The sequence below is a fragment of the Larus michahellis genome, chromosome 3, assembly GCF_964199755.1.
Source record: "Larus michahellis chromosome 3, bLarMic1.1, whole genome shotgun sequence".
Classification (NCBI taxonomy): domain Eukaryota; kingdom Metazoa; phylum Chordata; class Aves; order Charadriiformes; family Laridae; genus Larus; species Larus michahellis.
In genome coordinates, this window is record NC_133898.1 from 63,102,606 (window position 1) to 63,115,400 (window position 12,795).

The 12,795-nt window shown below is 45.1% G+C and overlaps 1 protein-coding gene across 3 annotated transcripts in view; it reads left to right on the plus strand.

Moving 5' to 3' along the window:
• Positions 1-12,795, plus strand: part of SCAF8 (SR-related CTD associated factor 8) — a 172,461-nt gene that overhangs the window by 104,775 nt on the left and 54,891 nt on the right. Inside the window, exon 21 of one of the 3 annotated variants that reach the window (XM_074580466.1) lies at positions 79-1,227. The exons of the other annotated variants lie outside the window; for them this stretch is intronic. The gene's annotated coding sequence lies outside the window, so the exon portion shown is untranslated. Of the gene's footprint in view, positions 1-78; positions 1,228-12,795 lie in introns of those variants that run through there. 3 annotated transcript variants of the gene reach the window in all.

Below are 12,795 nucleotides of genomic sequence, written 5' to 3' on the forward strand. Positions count from 1 at the left end.
CATTTATAGGGCTCTTCAAAAGTTGGAATTACACTCCAGCAACCAGTGATGACTAGTTATTGTTCCTTTTGTCAACAGGCAAGATGAAGGAGGTTCTGGCAGCTTACCATGTCCCGGGCTCTGCAGAGTTAATGAGAAGTGCGCCCATGTTCTAGCGTGCATCACATCGCATCTTGGGTCTGACGTGCCAGAAGGATCCCAGCGCTGCAGACTGAGACGGCTCTGAGCACCTCAGTACCCCGTTTCTGACAGAACCCAGGGATGGCAAACTTACATACCAGTATTACCTGTCTGGGGCAGGTTTAATTTTATAAATTAAAACCATAAACTCTATGAGTTTCTAGACCATATTTGTGCTGTTGAGGATGATCTGCTCAGATGAACAGTTTTGCGTCCATCGGAGAGACAGGTTCTTCTGCTGGACCAGAAGATGACAGTGGACTGTATATTGTAACTAATACCATTTGTAGCATCTCCTAGTGCAAATAATTGAAGAACAGGTTGCAAGAAAATCCTGTAGGGAATAAGACGTGCTTTGTTTCGATCTACAAATTTTAAAAAAATGTTTTGTTTTTTTAAAGATTACCACTTTTACATAACACTATGTGTGCAGTCTATGTGCAGCTCTTCACTGTGGCTATCTATATTCCAGAGATGATTAATTCCTTGTGAGACACCTGAACCGTTTTAGATTTGTGGTGAAACCTTAAATTATGAGAGTATCATGAAAAACTAGAATGGAAATGTTCCAGGGCTTTTATTCAATTAGATGTCTCCAATTACTTCCTGTTAGTGTCCTGAAAGGAGGAGGAAAGGGAAGGAAGCAGAAATGAAATACAAACAAGTACATTGCATTTCTTTTTTGGCATATGCACCTATCTGAATGTGTGTTTGATCTAATAGCCAAGGGGAGAGAAACAGCTCAGTTAACTGAGCCCTCACATGACAGGTCTGCATTTTTGGGCAGTATTTGCTAATTTTGTCTCTTAAATAGCTATAGAAAAGAAGGAATATGTATATGCCCCACCATCTGTGAGAAGGACATACCTGCCATTCCTTTATTTATTTTTGCTCTTTCAAAAATTAAAGTGCCAGTTATTTGGAATGCTGTAGTCTGTGGTCTCTTTACATTTGTTTAGTGAGATCCTTTCAGCAAGATCATTCCCATTACGGTGTAACTGCATGGTGACCACAGCTTTGGGCCTGTATAATAAAGATATAAATTCAAAATTTTGTTTCTCATCATTTTCTCTACTTTTGTGTTGTATCTGCAAGTCTCTGAGTGGAATCCTGCTTATTGCTGATCACTGTTTAGAAGAAGGTTTGGAAAAAATATTAGAGAGGAAGGTATTTGTATGGTTGGACCTTGTTCTCCTTTGTATCATTATTTACAACAGGTTAAAGGGCAGAGGGATACAAAAAGTTAGCAAATCAGTAGTGATCCTTAAATTCCATTTGCACATGAGGCCCAAGGGCAATAAGGAGACCAAGCTTGTTGCATCCCAGATTTAAGGCCATGCTGAAGTATTTGACATCTGGTCTCTATTAATTAGTAATCCTGGAAAGGTATGGAAGGAACAAGCTGCAGAAAAGCTGAGTCGAAGCTGGCTTTGATTTGCTGGGTGTGTGATACGTTGTGCTGAACATCGGAGTTTAAAAGCCAATTAGACTCTTTTTCCTTCCTCCTTCTTATTTTCTTCTTTGAAGACAAAATTTTGAACTATAAAAATGTTCTTTATGTAGCAATTAAGTTTCTGTGAGCAAAGACTGCTCATTGCATTTCAAAAATAATGTGGTCCTGACAAGGCTACCCTAGCCGTGCTGCTTTATAGCCTGCTGACGCTGTGGTTAGCTTATAGCAGACGTCTGAGTTCATGTCACCAGAGCATCCCTGACCTTTGAAACCTCTTAGTCAGGCATCACTGTTATCCTGCAATTTATGTAGTTACATGCGGATGGCAGAGTGCTCACCGCTGTGAAGCCCATACCAGTGCACTTACGCATGAATGGCGTCCCACAACAGCGTCTCGGTGCAGTTTCCTCATCAATTTAAGCTAATCTAAGGCTGTACTCCTGCTCACGGGGAGCTGGGGGAAGTCCTGTCTTCCCCTTATGCCCCGCTCACACCTTCCCACTACCTCCCTCGAAGACCGCACACCTCCGAGGCTTCTTGGTCTGACCGAAAATGTCCCCATGTAAGAGTTTAGCTCTTGTGCCGGCTCTGACACCACGGAGAGGGTGGGAATAAACACCTTTTTCTCAGCGGTCTAGTTTTAGGTTGGCTTACGCTGGTGGAGGAACCATGTCTTCAGGGGCCTCTAGCTGTCAATTAACTAATCTCATAGCTAAACTTTCTATTTAAGCACATCGCTTTATTATTCCTTGATTCAGTGACACTGCAAAGAAAATAAAGCACTGGAAATTAATTAAATCCATAGGGGGGGAAAAATTAATAACACCTTTAAAATTACCTGTCAGTGACAGTATTTGGGGTACGAGGAAAATACATTGCCGTGAAAGGAATACATTCTTGCCATTCAAATCACTCAGAAGATCAAAACTTTTTCAGAAAACCAGAAGAGAAGGGTGTGTGCCGCAGCAGTACCAGGGCAGTGGCAGTCTCCCATGGGAGCAGAGCTTTAGCTGTCCATGAGGTACATGCTCAGTATGTGGCCAGCTGGACCCACGAGAACTGTAGATGCTTGAGCTTGACCGTGGCACCATTTGAATTTGAATGTCAAAACAACTTGCCCCAAGAGCAGGCCTTGTTTTAGAGAAACAACTTTTTGTCTGTGCCCTACCGGGGGCTGCTGGAAGCTTGACCGTCCTGTTGGGTGAACTTTTCTGAGGAGATGTGTGACTGTTGCCCATCTGTTGAAGGAGCGATTAAAACACAAAACACAACAAAACAGGCAAACCTCACGGCACTCTGGTAAGGGCAGAGGTTGGAGCTCTTTGTTCTGTGGATGAATCCCCCTTTGAGAAGCCTCCCGTGCTTTCCCTCGGCATCAGGACAAGCCCTTCTTTGTGAAGGGACATGAATATGGAGAGACCTGCAGTGCACCCGTCTCTTCAGTCAGCTTCAAAGAAAAGTTTCAAAAGTCATTATTTTCTGGCAACTTTAAACATCTGAATCGAGGCAGTGCTGGCTTTACAAACAGTATTAGCTGACTTTGATGACTTGGAGCAATTCAATATTTGCACGATTAGAACAAATACTTAATGTGGACTATGTGGCTTAGCAGGCAAGAGTGTTGGTTTTGCTGACTGAATGTAATATGTGAATATGTAGTTCATGTTCAAATAGGATGGTCTTAAGTCATTTCCTTAGCAGACAATAATCCATTCCAAGAATAAGAACATCTGTTCAGGGCCCAGACCTGAAATAAATAGTAGGTTTAGAGACAGGTCTTTTGTCCAGCGTTGTTTGGGATTAGACATCTAAGAAGCAGTTGACTCTTCAGGTCACAGCTGGGATTCTGGTGACAGAGTACGAGCATGTCTCTGCTACAGCTGCCCGCACCAAGTCTTACCTTCCGCTGCAGTTCTGTTCCTCCTGCCAGTCTGCACTGCTGCAACGGCACCGGCTTTTACAAACGTCAGCTTGCTTTAGATTCCTTACAGTTACATTCCCTTGTTTTTGAACTCTGTGTGTGCGCGTGCTGCTGTTGGTTTATATTATTCATACAAGGGAAACCCCAACAGCTGGCTGTCAAATTGCCATTTATTTGTTAGTTATTACTCAAAAAAGCCCAAGTTTTTGAGAAACTATGACCATATTTCATAAGCAATTATCTATCTTACTTTTTAAATTCTCTGTTGCAACCTTCATCTAGAAATCTCCAAATACTTGTCAAATAACTAAATTAGGGAGTCTCACAGGAATTTCCAGGCAGTATACATTTTATTCTAACGTATCAGTAGATAAACCAAGTCACCAGAGAGCTAAGAAACTTCACTGATATTTCACAAGAAGTTGCCGCACTGCAATCAACGATAAACAAAACTAATGATAACTTCGTAAGGAGGCCGACATCTTAAAAAGTTATTAGCATGATTTTTCTCATTCCCTGTTGTGTTTTCCTTCTCTGCAAAGAGAGCCCCTCTGTCAGCAGCTTCACTTCACTTCAGCCCTGTACCTATCTCCTCTCCATCTTGCAAGAAACAATTAGGTTGTGTTACTCCACACGATATCCCTACCTGCCTCCCGGGAATCACTGTGAAGGGTGAACTTCATGCTTTGCGTTGGGTCAGTTCTTTGCCAGTTTCAAGGCTGTCTTCTTCTCTGGCTTGGCTGGCACCTTTCCCTCCTAACAATAAATAATGCTCTTGAGGTCATGTCTGGTTTTGAAGTTGGTCTTCGCTGCTTAAGTCCGAGGGAGAGAGCACACTCCTGGCTACATTATGAAGAAGGAGAGTTTCTGTGGTGTGTCACTGGGGTCTGCACAAGGCCCTCCATAGGTGGTGATGTGCCACTGCTCCGGGTGTCGGATACGAGGTGCAGAGTTAATGAAATACTCACCATAGGTTATGAGTTAATTTCCCACATGTTGTCGCTGTTTTCTTAAACGCCAGGGAGAGCTGGAAGTTGAAGCGATGGGCAGAATTAACAGAATGCTCATAAAAGGCCGATAGCAAACCTGACTGGGAAGACCCTTGTCCATATGAAGCACTTCCCATGCGATTACTTAGGTTAAAAGAGGAAAGGTAGCCAGGCACTCTCTCACAAACAAACTTAAACAATGAACTGGTGAAGTCGGAAACTTGCAAAGCAGCACTGACAACGGAGAATCTGCTGTTCACACCAGTTCTGCTTTTCACCCAGGCTCCCTATCGCCAGCGCAGACTTTCTACCTTTTTGTTACTATCACTAAGAATATGCAGAAAAAGGTTGGATCAACTTGAAAAGAAAAAAACGGTGTTAAAAAAAGAGTTACCACCTTCCAGCTTCTAGAGAAACAGGCAGATTCAGTATTAACTCAAACAGCCGAATCAGAAGTCCCTGACTTTAGAAGCGGGAGGCAGCAGTTGCTGCGGGCTGCGGGCGCCGTGCCCTGCCTGACCGACCTGACCTGTGGGGACCTCGCAGAGCTCCTGCGAGGCTGAAGGCACTGCCCAACCCCAGCCCCGCAAGGCACATTTCATGGCAGATGAGCTCTGGCGGGAGAGGGAAAGCTTTTCCTAGGGGAGAGGGAAAGCTTTTCCTAGCTGGTCGTGACTCCTGGGGACACCACAACACCCGTAGTGGTAGCGGGCAATGAATGGGAACCGAACTGAAGCGAGATTGGAATGACCCTGAGCTCTCTGTCATCTAATCCCAGACACCTTTCACAGCTGCCACCCTTGCTTTACTCCGCTATTCACTTGGTGTGTATGCACTAGAGAGTTCATGCTCCGTCTCCATGGGAAGCTGGAGGTGTGGAGCTCTAACCACCCGTGGATGTCAGAAAAATAGCAGTTTCAGTTGTACTTCTGGTAGTCAGCCAAACAATGATGTTTTCCTTAAAACCTCAAATATGTAAGTTCAGATTGAGCAAAATAAAGCCCCTGACTCTTATTTAGGCACAAAGCTTCCTATTCGGTCCAGTTAAGCTGGAAAATGAGAAACTGAGTACTTGAAACTGTGTCACCTACTGCCTTCAGTAGAATTCTGTAAGCTAGCCAAAACCAGAAGGGTCATGTTGGTGATAGTCTGTTTACTTGTTTGTGTACAAGGTGTTTTGTTTTAAAAAAATAGCCTAAAATGCATGTGAGAGATGTATCCCGATGAGATTCTTATCACATAAAAATTATAAAACATTTCTGTTAGTCTTGCTTTTGCTGCAACACTGAAGTGTCTTGTGTGATACAGATTTGTATGGTTTCAGGAATTATCCTCCCAGGTTTTACCATGTTCTTATCATGTGGATACCCCTTACGAGGCCCAGAATAGGATCTGCTGTTTGGTTTATTTTAGTTCTGTCAGTACTCTTTGTTAACAAAAGAACCTCAAAATAAAAGTCAGAACGTAGAAGTGAGTCCGGGTAAGCTAAGGCAGAGACCTTCATGGTTTCCGGCTGGGAGACCTTCTCTGATGCCACCCGTACCCCTGGCTCCCCAGCAGTGGGTACATCAAGCAGCTGATCAGTGCCGTGATGAAGTTTCTCTGACCAAAGCCCTGCCCTGCCCAAAATCCTGCTTGGTGCCACATGGCCGAGGTGAGGTGGTGAGCACCTCGGCTGTCTTTGGCTCGGGTAAGAACTGAGGCACTTAGAGACCTGGAGGAATAGGCTCTCTGGAGAAATCAAGCCACAAGTTGGCAGAGATGAGACTTGTCATTTATGTTTGGTGAAAGAGCTCCTTTGCGCAGCAGGGGAAGCAGGAACAGCTTCTAGCATAAGTAAAACCATCCCCGCAGAGTTTGAATAATTATTGTCATCCGTATCTGGATGACACTCAAAGGAAATAATTTTTTTTTTTTTTTCTTTTTTAGAGTGTGTATTCTGTACATCAGCCAGTGCTTTTTCCATGGGCATTCTCACAGCTTCCCTGTGTTTAACACAGTGACACAGTAAGAGAAAGACTTGTTAGCATAGCTTTGGAATTATCATTGTTTCTTCACTCAGTTTTGTAGCTTAACTTCATGTTACTGATTAGAAATACTGTTACAATAAGAAGAGCACAGAATTTGCTTAGCTGTGAAGGTAATCTCCAAAGAGAAGGATATTCATTCCTATTCCAGCTCCACTTCTCAGGCTGTTTTACAATCGTCTTCTGCAGGGAATACCGGAGCAGTGATTCATCGTTAAGGGCAGTCCATCCCATCCCATCTCCAGGCCAGGACATTAGATTTCAAAAATGTCACGGTTTATAAAATATAGTCAGTTACGAGGCTTCATTTTTTGTGTTGTCATTGCTCTTTTCTGTGTTTGTTTTTAAGATCTTCCAAGCCAGAGATGGTGATTTTTTCCCCCTCTTTATTCATAGGCATAAATTCAGGAGCTCCAGGAGCTCTAAGCAACATATATTAGGTGAAGAATCAAAGCGGTCTTAGAAAGCATCATGTGCTGTGGCAGAGGCAATCAATAGGAGAACCCATACATAGCAAATTAATTCTGTAATGAATTGTTTTCCAGGTCCCGGGCCTTCTTGTATGTAATGACTTTGCTATCTCTTCCCATAATGGTGTGGATTATGTGCCTACACTGTTTTGTAGGATATATTTCTGCTAAGAATTACAGACTGAATTCCTGTAATTCAATTGCCTCTTGAAGTCCGTGGCAGAACTTGCACAGACTTCCGTGGGACCAAGACTTGTTTCAGGGTGGTAAATATATATCAGTGCACTGAGACACAAACTGCTACGCAGAAAATCATGGTTCTTCGCCACATATGGAAGCTCTTCTCTACATCATGATGACATCTCAGTGTAACTGAACTTGCTGTGAGCCAGTGCAGACACAGAAAATCAAGGGAGAAAAGAGTGTCCTAAATGATGAAGATATCCGTATCTCGTGAGTCTGTTCAGTAACATAGCAGCTTCTTTCCCCAGTTAAGCCAACGGGAATAAATTAGACCTAAATATTCAAGGCTGGCAACCACTGAACCCAAAAGAGACTAGAAGCAAGCATAGAAATACAGAATGGCACAACGCATTTTTCTGAAATAATTATGTTTCTGATCTTTCAAAAACCCCACAGGAAAAACCAGTTACCATCTTACATTAGTCTCCAGCGGTTCCAGGGTCACACTAGACTTTGAAGCCAAACAAGAGGTCTCTTGCCCCGAAGATTCATGATCTTTAGTCAAAAGCAATGAAAAATAATAGAAAAAAAAAAAGGAAGACCAGTTGAAAGATGAAGCCTCTTCAGCAGTGTTAGCACTTCAGATGATAAACGCTGCCTGTCAGGTTTGGAAAGGCACCTTCAAAGTCAAAGTGACATGTTTACCTGGCTTGGTGCCCTCTAGGTCCTTCCTCCCATCCTTGCTGTGTTTCTATTTGTGCACAGGGAAGGTAAAACCATGCTCTGAGTCACGCTCATGCAATGAAGTTGAAGTCAAGGACCAGTTTTGCTTCATTAAAACTCTAATGAGTGTTGCTGATCCTGGAAATGTTGGTCACTGCTTTGTGGCAAAGCTGTGTGTGTCCTTTCAGGGTGATTGGCCACAGCAGAGCCCAAGTGAGTGTGTGGCCACCTTTGATCTTCTGATGCACGCTCCTAGCAAAACAGCTGCCATGTTCCAGGGTAAATCAAGGAGGAACATCTGAGGGCAGCGCTCCAGCAGCACAGCAAAGCAATCTGATGTCAACAGCTACCGACCTGCTGCAGTTGGGAAGTGTGGGTCATAGAATTTACAAATGCAGATGAATAGGGCCTTGTAATAAAGCATAACTTCAGCCTTAGGCTTTTACGATTATTAAACCATATAAAAAATACAGATATTTTGCCATTTCATTTACTACCACATGCCCAGTTACATGTAATTCCAGTCAGCCTAACTCTTTTTGTATGTCTTCTTAGAAAGTCCAGGTTGTTAGGATTCATTTCGTATTTATTTCAGAACACCTTTTTAAGCATCACACATGCTTTGAGTATGCTTTTCAGTGTCAGCTTTTTGTTGTTACAGGTGAGGACTGTCACTTAGGTGGGTTTAAGAGCCGTGCTTTGCCACTTTTGGCACTTTTTATCTACAAGGTCTTTCCAGGGCAGTTTGTGCCTCCCCGGTCAGGGGCAGGGTGGTGGAGGGCATCTTCCTTTCCCAGCTGCAGCACGTCGGCATGTCGTGATGGGCTTGCCAAGAGTTAGAGGGCTGAAGCAGAACCCGAGCGCTGGTCTGTTGCCATTGCAGACTCCAGACGGGAGGGATCTTTGGCAGCATTCCTGGCTCTCCGCATGAAGGCGAAGGGAGCCAGTTACTAGCTAAATGAAATTATATATTCAGTCGAAGTTTAGACAAGACAGAGTAACTGATTGCATTCCTTGGGAGACTTGAATAAAAACACCTCTCAAAAGAGCTCTTACTCAAAAGCAAGGGCTGTTTGCCCAAGTACATTTTCCTTCTGGCCGATGTAAATCCAGTGCATTTTTTTCTTTTTTCCCCCCGTGCACTGTTAAATCTTTTCATCCTTTCGGAATCAAAGCGACTTCAGACATGTTTGCTTTCCCTTGATTTTTTTTTTTTTTTTTTTCTGGCTCCCTTCCCCGTATTTGCGGAGCGGCCGGGGGGTGTCCAGCGCCAATGACAAGCGGCTCGTCCCCCCAGGGGGCTAGCGGGGCTCCTCGGGCGGCCGGGCGGCGGGGGCTACGGAAAAATCCCGGCAACGGGGGGCGGTTTTTCCCCGCAGATACCACGGGAGGGAGCCCTTGGCCAGCCCGCCGCCGCCACCGCCGCCCCCGGGGCCGCCCCCGCCCGGGTAACCGGGGGATGCCCGGTGGGTGGTGGGGGTCTTGTGGCCTGAAGCGCTTATTCTCGGTCATTTCTGTCTGTCCGTCCTCGAAGAGCTGCGCTTTCCCACTCGGAACTGCTTCAAATAAACGAGAAAAATACAACCTGGGGGGGTTCTTACCGGTTTTGCACTTCGGAGGGCTGGGGCGAACGCAGGCAGGGTTCCTGCTTTCCTGCTCCAGTCCCATCACCCCTTTCCCTTATTTTTTGAGGAAGCCTTTCACACAGCAACAGGGAGAAAAGAAAATATTGACGAAATAAACAGAAAAAAAAGTCACTTTGAGCCCGGCCCTATATTTTACGGCCCGTTCTATCATTACTTCCATGGGAAATGACATCTTCTCCTGCAACGACCATTATCAGTTTTATTGCAGAAATTTTCGACATTCCTCGGGATTCAGCCGCGTTGAGCCCATCTGCAGGCTGCCCAGCGGAAAGCAAACACCCGCACATGTCTGTGCGCACTGCGGCTGGGGCTGGGGATTAGCAGCTAACTAAGAGATTAGCTTTTATGTCTGGGCACTGGGGCGTTCACAGCACTTGCTACTTGAACTGTGTGGCTGGCCAGGGAGGAATGGCTCAATGCAGAGACCAAGACAAAATGCAGGTAAACTAGCCCTCAGCTTTCCATACCCGTATCTGAGAGCCCTGTGAGCTGGCTTCAAACTCCGTCTCTACTTCAGTGGTCAAACCCGACCTGGGAGCTTGCTGGTGCGAGCAGAGCAATGAAGGTGCTTTCTAGCAGGACAGCTTAGCCCAAGCAGAGCTGTGCACAAACACGGCTGCTACCATTTCTGTTGTCTCTGAGCAGCATGGTCAGAACTGATTTGGCATCATGCTGTGCAGATGTGGCTTGACAGAAGAACCTATTTTGACCAGATATTTTCATATGGCAAATCCTTCGCACACCAACCCTCTGAGATGCCACAAAATTAGGCAGTGGTTGCAGAGCACACACTTATGCAGCATTTGAGAATGAACAAAGATGTTTCCAGAGGTAAGGGCTATGGATGTGTGAAGAGAACTTTTTTTGTCCCTTTGCTGTCTGTGTGAAGAGTCGGAGGTGGGGAACTGGGAGGGGAGTTACTGTACACAGCTGTTCGCACTGGAAAAGGGAAAAGCAACTTGCCCACAAGAGAAACCGCATCTCGTCTTCACACAGCCTGAGAACCTTCGTGCTTGGAGAAGTAGAAGTCAGTGTGAATATTCAAACAGGGCAGGCTGTAATGTGAGCAGTGAAAAAGTGCTGCAGTCAGGCAGAGACTGAGGAATGTAGGTCCCTGGCATACGGGTTAGCAACTGTCTGTGTTTTCAGGCAAGATTGAATCCAAAAATGGTTTGAAATAACAGACCATCCAATTTGATTGTAGCAGGAGATGAGAGAGACACAGAAAAGCAAACAAGGAGATCTATTATAACTCAGCCAGAATAGAAGAAAATACTGAGACCTCCTCCCTCAGGTGGGTTGTTTCTTGTCCCTGATAGAAAGCCTCTACCTTTGGCATTAAACCTGAAAGACCCAGAAACATCAAGCTGCTGAAGCCAAAGCAGCTAAGCCTAGGTTAAGCAGCTAGCAGAAATGCCTGGTTGGAGCAGAGGTGGCAGCCAGGGTAGTAATACTCATTCGCTTGGACAGATTTTTCTTCCATTTAATCAGTGGCTCGCTCTGCTTTGCTTTATGTTCCTCGGCAGCTGTAGCACTCACTTTCCGCGCCGGGCAGCCAGCGACAGGCCGAGAAGCGAGAAATACAGTGGTCTCCATTGTGCCTTAGCAAGAGCAAGACCTTGCCCCATCTTGCATTCCTTCCTCTTTGCCCTCTTCAACACACTTCTCCTCCTCTTTCCATCATATTGTACCGTCTTCTTCTGCCATGGTCCTGCTCCTCCATCTTTATACCCGATTCCCACATATTAAAGCATTTTGAATTTAAATTGGTCTTCTCCTCTCTCCAAAAACAGCTTTTCTGAGTCCTCTCATTTGGGGGCCTGTGGGTCAACTCCAAGGAGGACTCACAAGTATGAACGATTTGGTTGCTTTCCGTGGCTCTTGTGCAACGAGATAGCTTTCAGTGTTCACGTGTATTGTGTTCAGTGTTAAAAAAAAACCCACCTCTTTTATCAGTGAAAACACAGCCCCTGTGCCTGCCAGGCCAGCTCTGTGGCTTTTATTGCATGTCATAATGGCGGGATGGCTGAGAGCAGATAGGCATGAAGGCAGTTTCAACGGATTTTCAGCTGTGAAAATATATCAGCGATCTCCCCTGGGCCCAGGAAGATTGAGTACTACCACAGAGCAAGTTCTCTTCACATGGGTGAAACCCCTGGAGCTCCCCAGAGCTGAGCCTGGCAATGCAGGAACGCCCTAGGGGGATAGGGGTTTCCTTTACCCAGTCCACATCTACTTTTGCGGTCCCACCACTGGTCTGCAGCCGGTGGCCCCAGCACGGCTGTGCTTTACCGAGCCCCACATGGACTTTCTCCAAGTGTTGCCAGAAGGTGCCCGCAGCCCCCTTCCAGGCAGAAGGAAAGGGTTACATGCGTCATTAACAGGCCGTGTTTACACAGAAAGAACAAAACTCCTCGAAGAACGTGACGTATGCACACAGGGAGGCCAGTTGCCTTTTTTAAAACACAGTGACACACTTGAAGGCTGCCAGATTCTGCAACTCTTAACATGGTACGCGGATGGTGAATTTTTTCATACTATTCAACATTTGGCTGGGTCTGATTTTAATTAAAAACAGATTGAGAAGCTAGGGGAAAAAAAAATAAAAAAAATAGAAATGAGAATTAGGAATCACAAAAGCCAAACACAAACCCTCTGATAATTGTCACTGCTTGGGGTTACAACATAAGCAAAAGATGGCAAAACCACTGTCAGTGAATCACCGTGGAATGCATCGATTTGTTTAACTCCTCATGAGTCGTGACATGACTCGTTCCCAACCTGGAGACCAAAGGGAGGTTTTGAAGGGAAAAATGTCGGATAAAGCAGGCTCCTTGCAGAAGAACGAGGACAGTTAATTCTAGCCTTTGAGATCTGATTCCTTCATGCTCTGCAACGTGATCGCAAAAGATGTCCGTCCCCACTTGGTAACATCGGGTGCTTGCATTTAGTGGTGCAAATTGGCTACATGTGGGCTGGACAGTGCTGAGCTGGACCTTATTGCTATCGCTAAAAAATGCTTTCTAATATTTTGACGTGCTTTTTTCATACAGTTTTGAAAACGCAGTTTTGAAATCTGTGTGACTAACTTGCAGACAGCGTCCTAAAGCCGTTAGGTGCTGTAAAAGATATTACTCAAAAGACAGCATCCTTTCTTTTCCAGTGGAGATTTGTCAAGCATTGCAGCTGATTCACATGGGAAA